We start from the raw sequence: 7852 nt of genomic DNA, 5'->3' as shown, positions 1-7852 counted from the left end.
TGATATTTGATGGAGGTGCCAAGAATACACCCTGGAGGAAAGAGACCATCTTCAACAAATAGTGCTGGGAAAACTGGATCTTCACAAGCAGAAGAGTACACTTAGGTGCATGTCTACCACTGTGTACAAAATGGAACTCCAAATGGATCAAAGACCTCAGTGTGAAAACTGAAATGCTGAAACGGCGAAGAAAAATGGTAGGCAGCACCCTGCAAGATAGAGGTGCAGGAAAGGACTTTCTAAATCAGTCACTTAGAAACTGAGATCAACAATTGACAAATGGAACGTCATAAAACTAAAAAGCTTCTGCATAGCAAAGGAAACAACCAATCCAGTGAAGAGGAAATCCACAGTATGGGAAAGAATCTTTGTCACTTATACATCTGATAGATGATTAATTTCAAGGCTATACAAACAATTAAAAAAATCAATAAAACAAATGACCCAATTGAAAAATGAGTTACAGATCTGAACAGAGAGCTCTCAAAAGAAGAAACAAAAATGGCTAAAAATACCTTTAAAAGTACTGAAGGTTATTAGTAATTAAGAAAATACAAAGAAAAGTATTTGAGATTTCATTTTATCCTAGGCAGAATGGCTAAGATCAAGAGATCAAATGAGGGGGCTGGAGAAATAGCTCCGTGGATAAGAGCACTGGCTGCTCTTGTAGAGGACCCAGGTTAGATTCCCAGCACCCACATGGCAGCTAACAACTGTCTGTAACTCTGGTTCCAGGGGGTCATAAACCCTCTTCTGGTATCCTTGGGCATTTCACAACATGGGTGCACTTACATGCATGTAGTCAATATACTCATACACACAAATTAAAAATAATAAAATGTTAAAAAGAAATCAAATGAGAACAAATGCAGATGAAGATGAGTGAACCCTCAGTCACTGCTGGTGGTCTTGTACACTGGTGCATTCACTATGGAAATCAAATAACTAAGAATAGAGCTACCATATGGTCTGAAAATAACCGTCATTGTCATATACCCAAAGGACTCAATATCCTGCAGAGATACTTGCTCAGCCATTTGTTGCTGTTCTTATAATAGTAGCTGCAAAATGCAAACAACTGAAGAATGGGTTATGAAGCTGTGGACATCTACACTATGGATTTCTACTTACTATGGCGTTCTACTTAGTGGTAAAAAATAAACTAAAATAAAACAAAATAATGAACTTTGAAGGCAAATAGATGTAACTAGAAACTGTTATGCTAATTGATGTAACACAGACTCAGACAAACATTGCATATTCTCTCTCACTTGTGGATACTAGCTCCAAATCCTTAGCTGTGAGTATATATTTTGATATAACCTCCCCAGAGCCAGGACCGTGAAAGTAACCATGGGGGAGGGCTGGGGAGAAGAAGGAGCTTGAAAGAGATAATTGGAAATAGGACATATCAAGGGGAAAATGGGAAAAATGGGGGAGTCATTAAAATGGGGATGGAGAAGAAAGGGCTATATAAGGGCAGAGAGAGAAAAGGGAGATAAACAAGTAAGTGGTATGAAAAACCAAACAGCAATGTAATAGTCAATAAGACTACTGAAAAATATTCATATAAATGTGAGTGCATGTGTATAGCTGATGGCTACATAACCATAACCACTGTGCCAAGGATGAGAAATGTCCCTTTGAGTTGTTGGTAAGGGCAGATCAAGAGACTTCCAAAATAACGCAGGCTATAACACAGCCCTTGATTTCCTCCCTAAACATGAAGGTAAGTCCCTATTGCTGAAGACACAACATACTTTGGACACAGGACTTGGAGCTATTGAGCTGGAACTGACCAGGAAGCTACCTCCTTGAAGACCAGCTCTCATAGTATCAGATGGTACTATGGAGGCTTCTAGAGAGAAGAAAACAATCAGTGATCCCAGCCAGCTGTAAAGCCTAATAACCACAACAATGACCAGTCCAACAAGATATTGCTATTGGTCAGTAGTGACATTTTTATCTTGGTGGTAATCACCAACTGCCTGATTCAACTTTATGCCTGCTCAGTGAGAGAGAAATCATGCATGGCAATGTAAAAATAGCCAAGTACACATGGCTGGAGAGGTCATAGACTCTAGAGAAGACCTACTTCTGTCAATGTCCTAGAACAAAGTAATTTCTTAATATTCTAAATGCCTATCCTTATATTTACAGACAACTGTACCTCTCACTCCTCAAAGAAGTTTCTTTTTGCAACAGATGTAGACTATTACAAAGTTTCACAACAGGTCAAATGCAGTGAACAAGTGGCTATGAAGTGCCCAACTTGTAATGACACATCTGCAATGCAACCTCTACACCCAAGTCTCAGAAAGATTGCTGAAAAGAAAGCAGAAAGAATGGAAGAACCAGAGGGATGATGTACTCTAGATATGCTACGGAAGCTGCAGCAATGAATTTTCCACAGTGTGGTACTCTAACAAGACCTGGATAATGACAAAACTAGTTGATATGCCAAGGTAAACAGAGGAAGTATCACAGGATCCCACTTCAAGATGAAGAATTACAGGTAATCAATGGATGCTAAGGGAGGGAGAGTCATTTCTCTTCAGGAATTAGCTCCCTGAGAGGTTATGTGAGCAGCCATAAACACAGGCACACATAAGCAACACTTAATGGACTCAGTACTCATGCATGAAAATTTCAAAGCATTTAATTAAAAATTAAAAATTAGAAAAGTAAAGGAGAAATACAAAGGTTGATTCTTTAAAAAGATCCATAAAATTGGCAAACTTTTTAATAGAATGATAGAGGGAGGGGAAGGAGGGCAGGAGGGAAGGAGAGAGGGAAAGAGTGAGAAACAAAATGAGAAAAGTCAAGAAAGATATTTTAGTAATAATCGTACTTGAACAAAAATGATGATGAAGGAATTGTAGAACAACTGGAGGCCAGTCAATTAGACAGCCTGTGTGAGGTGGACACACCCTAGGAAGGTGTGCATCCCACTGAAACTAGACCCAGAAGAAATAAAAATCTGACTAGCTTTGACATTTGCCAAAGAGAAAAACATGAAATAAAACCTGGTCTTATTTTAATCTAAAAATTAGTATTTCATCTATTTCTTCTAAACATTTCATGCCCATTTTCCCTCTTAAGAGTCAAGTTGGTTAATCACACCATCCGGTTGGTTGAGCATATTTAGTTTTGGGACAGTATTTTCCATCCTTGCTGGCCTGCCTCAGGTGAATGATGGTGTACAACAGTGTCTGTTTTTCTCCTGTCCTGTGATGTCCTGTGAGCTAGGACCACATATTCATGTTTATGAGTAGAAAGGAATACTGGCCCGCTTCTGGACCCTGTCATTTTTAAGTATTATATTTAAAGTATGTCAACAATAGATTCCTTTCAGTTTTTATGGTAAGTTAAAATAACAGAGATATAAAATTATGCTAAAATTTGTAGGGTAGCAAACTCACTGAGAAACAAATGTGGTTTTTACTTTTTATAAACTGAGGTTTTACGAAATGTCCTATATTTTATATTTGGTTCCCTGTAACATATTTGAAACAAAGAGTTTGTAGAACTTTATCGAATGTAGTCAGACATTTTGTTTCCTTTCAACATTCTCCAAGTAGAACTGCAAATTTGATTTCTAGACTGGAAGTACTCTGTGATTAATACTGCTTTTAAAATGTTACTAATATTTTCAGCCTGTTTTCAAAAACTAGGTCATAGTTTGTCACTTTCTAAGAATGTGTGTAGCAATCATGAGAAAAATGCACTTGATGTCAACACAGATAAACAGACAAGTGTCCTCCAAGAGAAGTTGTGGGGTCATTTCTCATGAATTTCACATATCTATGGCTCTTCAGTGTGACCAGCTAGATGTAACCGCCACTTAGCTGCTTGGCCAGAAAGATGTTGTATCAATCAATCAAGCAAATAAATGGAACAGTTAATTAATATTTTTTGTTGAAACCAATTGAAGGGAATTATAGCAAAGCAATTTTGATTTTCAACAGTTCTACTCACCATCTGCATTTGATGAAACTCTTGACACCAGTCTGGGTTGCTAAGCAATAAGCACCTTTGCCTTGACTCAGAGTCCCCAGGATCATTCCATTATATTGTCATTCAAGTTTGTCACACTGCTTGGTGTGGGCCTCCAATTCTTGCACAGCTAGAAATACAGACCTGCTGTTCCTGCAGTAGAAAGGAAATAAATAAGAGAATTTGGGGAAAGCAAGACGATCAAAAGATTGGAAAAGGAAGGCTGCATGGACCTCAGAGTTTAAGGGATGTGCTTTTGGAAAGGAAAGATAAGTCACCTTAAATTCGGTTATTTTATTACTTCAAAAATGAAGTTAAATTTCTCACCCAGCAGAAACACAGGGGCTCTGGTGTATTTAAACTAACTTTTCCATCCTAGCAACAGTTCCCAAATAAGATAATGGCATGTTTTGTAACAGCCTTTGCCACACTCTCAGTTTATCAAAGGCTTGTCCTCATCGTTTGATCACAAGATGTATTAACGTCCTGTCTCCAGTGAAGATAGGGAGGCTTCGGACAGCCCTGTGCTCCTTTCAAGAGTTCTCACAGCAGGCAGCCTCCCAAATCCTCCAGCTGCTAAAATGGCATGTGACTGTTGATTTAAGGGCACCTTTCTATGTGTTGTTTTGATTTTTTATTAGTGTTGTGAGAATGCTTCTCTTACTAATCTTATCTTGTGATATAGGTACATGCATTTACTTCTTTAGGTTTGACTCTAGGAAAATAAGAATATGAACATACTGAGATACTTGAAAATGGGTAAGATTTCTTCTGAGCTACAGGAATAAAGATTGAAGAAATATAAATTTTTCTGATGCTAATCAAAATCCTGAGTCTTTATTACACATTAGTGACTTAATTCTTTAGGACTAATTTAGATTCTATAACATAGGGAGGTCTTAGAGAAATTAATGTGATCATGTTAGGCAGAGCTAAGAAGGAAAAGACTGCAACTTCCCAACTTGATCATACTCCCTTCTAAGGTATTCTGATACATAAAATAGCTAGGTTGGAACAGGTGATTTCAAAGACCACATTCAACTCAACAACCTTTGCATCTTTAATGTAAAAATGGAATACAACGGGCTGGAAGCAATCTATGTAATTCCAAGAGTTAGTTAAATCAAAGATAAAAACCTGCTAAGTGCCATGTGATTACCTCTATTTATGCCACTTTTTAATTTGTTTTATTGTGGCATGAGAACACATAATAAAAGATGTTATGTTTCAGGCATTGGTCAATCATGTCAGAGAGTGATCAAGGAAGTAGAATTATTCTATAGATTGAAATGAACCAGGGGTAATGTGTCCATTTGTGGCCAGAAAGTATAAAATGTAAAGCCAGGATTCAGATCCATAGCTTTTCCAGTCAGGCCTGGGCCCTCACAATAACCCAGCATAGATCTGTGAAATTGAGCATCAGACCTCAGTCTTATCTGAAGGAATGTTGGCAACTGATTGCTGCTAGATGAGGAAGAGCTGATTCTCCTAAAACAACGGACTCTAGATAGGCTGACTAGACTTAGTGGATGGACTTGCACTGGGGAACCGCTGGGGACACTGACAACCTAGTGGGTCTTAACAGGGATGACTGAGCTCTCATCCCTCTCTTGTAAGCTAGAGCTGTGGTCCCCCACTACCTCCCCATGAGCAGGACCTGTGGTTGCCTCTTTTGAGCTGAAGTTGAGGTCTCCTTTCCTGAGCCTGGAGATGTGGTCCCCTCCTGTGATCAGGAGCTGTGTCCCCATCCTGGGAAGTAGAGCAGTGCCTCCTACCACATAAGAAAGAGTAGTGGTAGCCTCCTGTGAGCTGTGGTTCCCTCCTGTGAACTGTGGTTCCCTTCTGTGAGCTGGACCTCTTGTAAGCTGGACCACTTGCACAAGAGCCTGAAAATTCCAACCACAAACAACAGTTCCACATCCCACATCCCACATCAGTGGTAGGCTGACGGTGGAGCAGAGTAGAACGTGGAGGACTTCCTGATGTTGGGCAGCACTTTCAATCTTCTCCAAATGCCCAAACATTCCCCACAGTCCCCTCCCCTGAAGTCGCAGGTATGCATGGCAGAGACTGTGACTCTTATGCTGAGGACAGGGTAGGCCTCTGTTATATGCAGATTCTGGCCTTGGAAGAACTGATTCTCTGTAATGGACCTCCAATCCTCCCTGAAGCCTAGCTGTGATCCTTACTCCACACATGGTCCTGGGTATCCAGGCCTTAATATTCAACTTCTTCCATTATGAGACACCAAGAGCTTTTCCATTATTTTTCTATTATTTTTCTACAGCCCCAGTGTGCCTTCACCTATGCCCTAATTGGACTTAATCTAGAGATTTAAAAAGTTAAAAAGAGGGAAGTTTAAAAAAAGAGGAATAGAAAGCACTGTAATAACTAAACTGATATAATTCTCAAACTAAAAATATGTAATCAGTGCTTGTAATATGATTTTGAAATTCTGTATGCCTGCTATAAATTTTGAATATTTTTTACTGACAAAACTGTACTACCAAGCTTCAACAATAATGTGAAATTTATCACTGCTCCTGTAATGTGAGTTTGTCACTCCTTTTCACCTATACAAAGTCTTTAAATGTAATCACATTAAAACTTTTTAAACAATTGATGTTCCAACCCAGCCTGAAAGCCTAGTAACCATAAGGACCAGCACAGTAAACTACCCCTATCAGTGCAGTAGTAGCACTGCTATCTGGGGGCGGGCAATTAACATTATCTAATTGGAGTTGAAGCCTCCTCAATGGGAATGAGCTCATGAGAGGCACTGTAAATTCAGCCAAATACCCAAGGCAGGAGTGAGCATAGGTCCTAGAGAAAACCCTATCTCTTTCATATCTCTAGACAAATGAAATTTCTTATCATATGCTAAATATGGATCCTTATATTTACAGACAAGCATACCATACACCCCCATCAAAGAAGAACCTTTTTCAACAGATGGAGGCCACTGCAGAATTCTACAACTGCTCAGACAGAGAATATGTTTCTGAGACACGCCAAGCACTAGATGACACATCCCTTATACAACAGTGCGGTCACGCAGAAGGCCACAACTGGCCAAGTTTTAAAGAAAACAAAGCTGTAGAGTATATATCCTTGTGTGGGACTCCTGTGTTGAACCTATTACCCACAGCCTAAGGACCATTGAGGAAGAGGGGGCAGAAAGATTGTAAGCGCTGGGCCAGGGCTGGTTCATGACCGCAGGGAAGCAGAGGCTTTCAGGCTACTGGAAGCTTGCACGTGTGAACTTGTAGCAGTGGTGACACTGAGCACAGGACCCATGCCAACTCAATTAAACAAGGGCCCAGAGGGGAGGAGAGAAATGGGTGGCAGACCAGACCTAGGCTGAAAACTATTGGAGACTGTTTGATGCTGGATGAGGGAGAGTATGACTTACATATGATCACTAGATGGACTGACTAGACTCCAGTAGACAAATTTACACTGAAGGACATTTAGGTACAGATGCTTGTGGATGGGACAGACTACGAGAGGTATGGTGGGGGATGTGGGGGCATGGATGAGGGAATTTAAATTTGATTTGAAATTATAAAAGCTTGCTAAAAATTTTTCAAAAATAAATTTTTAAGGAATAAACATTTTTTTGATCTTCTTGAGACAGGGTCTTCCTGTAGCCCCAGCTGTCCTGGAGCTCACTATGTAGAGCAGGCTGGCCTTGAACTCACAGAGATCTGCCTGCCTTTGCCTCCTGAGTGCTGGGATTAAAATTTTAAAAATTAAGGTACTTAGAATATTACTGTGATGAATTAGAACACATTAAGAAAATAAACAAGCCCAGGAATATATCTTGTATTTAAATATAATTAAATTAAAAAATTTA

This window comes from Nannospalax galili, unplaced genomic scaffold (genome assembly GCF_000622305.1).
Source record: "Nannospalax galili isolate Female #2095 unplaced genomic scaffold, S.galili_v1.0 scaffold512, whole genome shotgun sequence".
NCBI lineage: Eukaryota > Metazoa > Chordata > Mammalia > Rodentia > Spalacidae > Nannospalax > Nannospalax galili.
Note: the sequence above shows the minus strand (reverse complement) of the source record.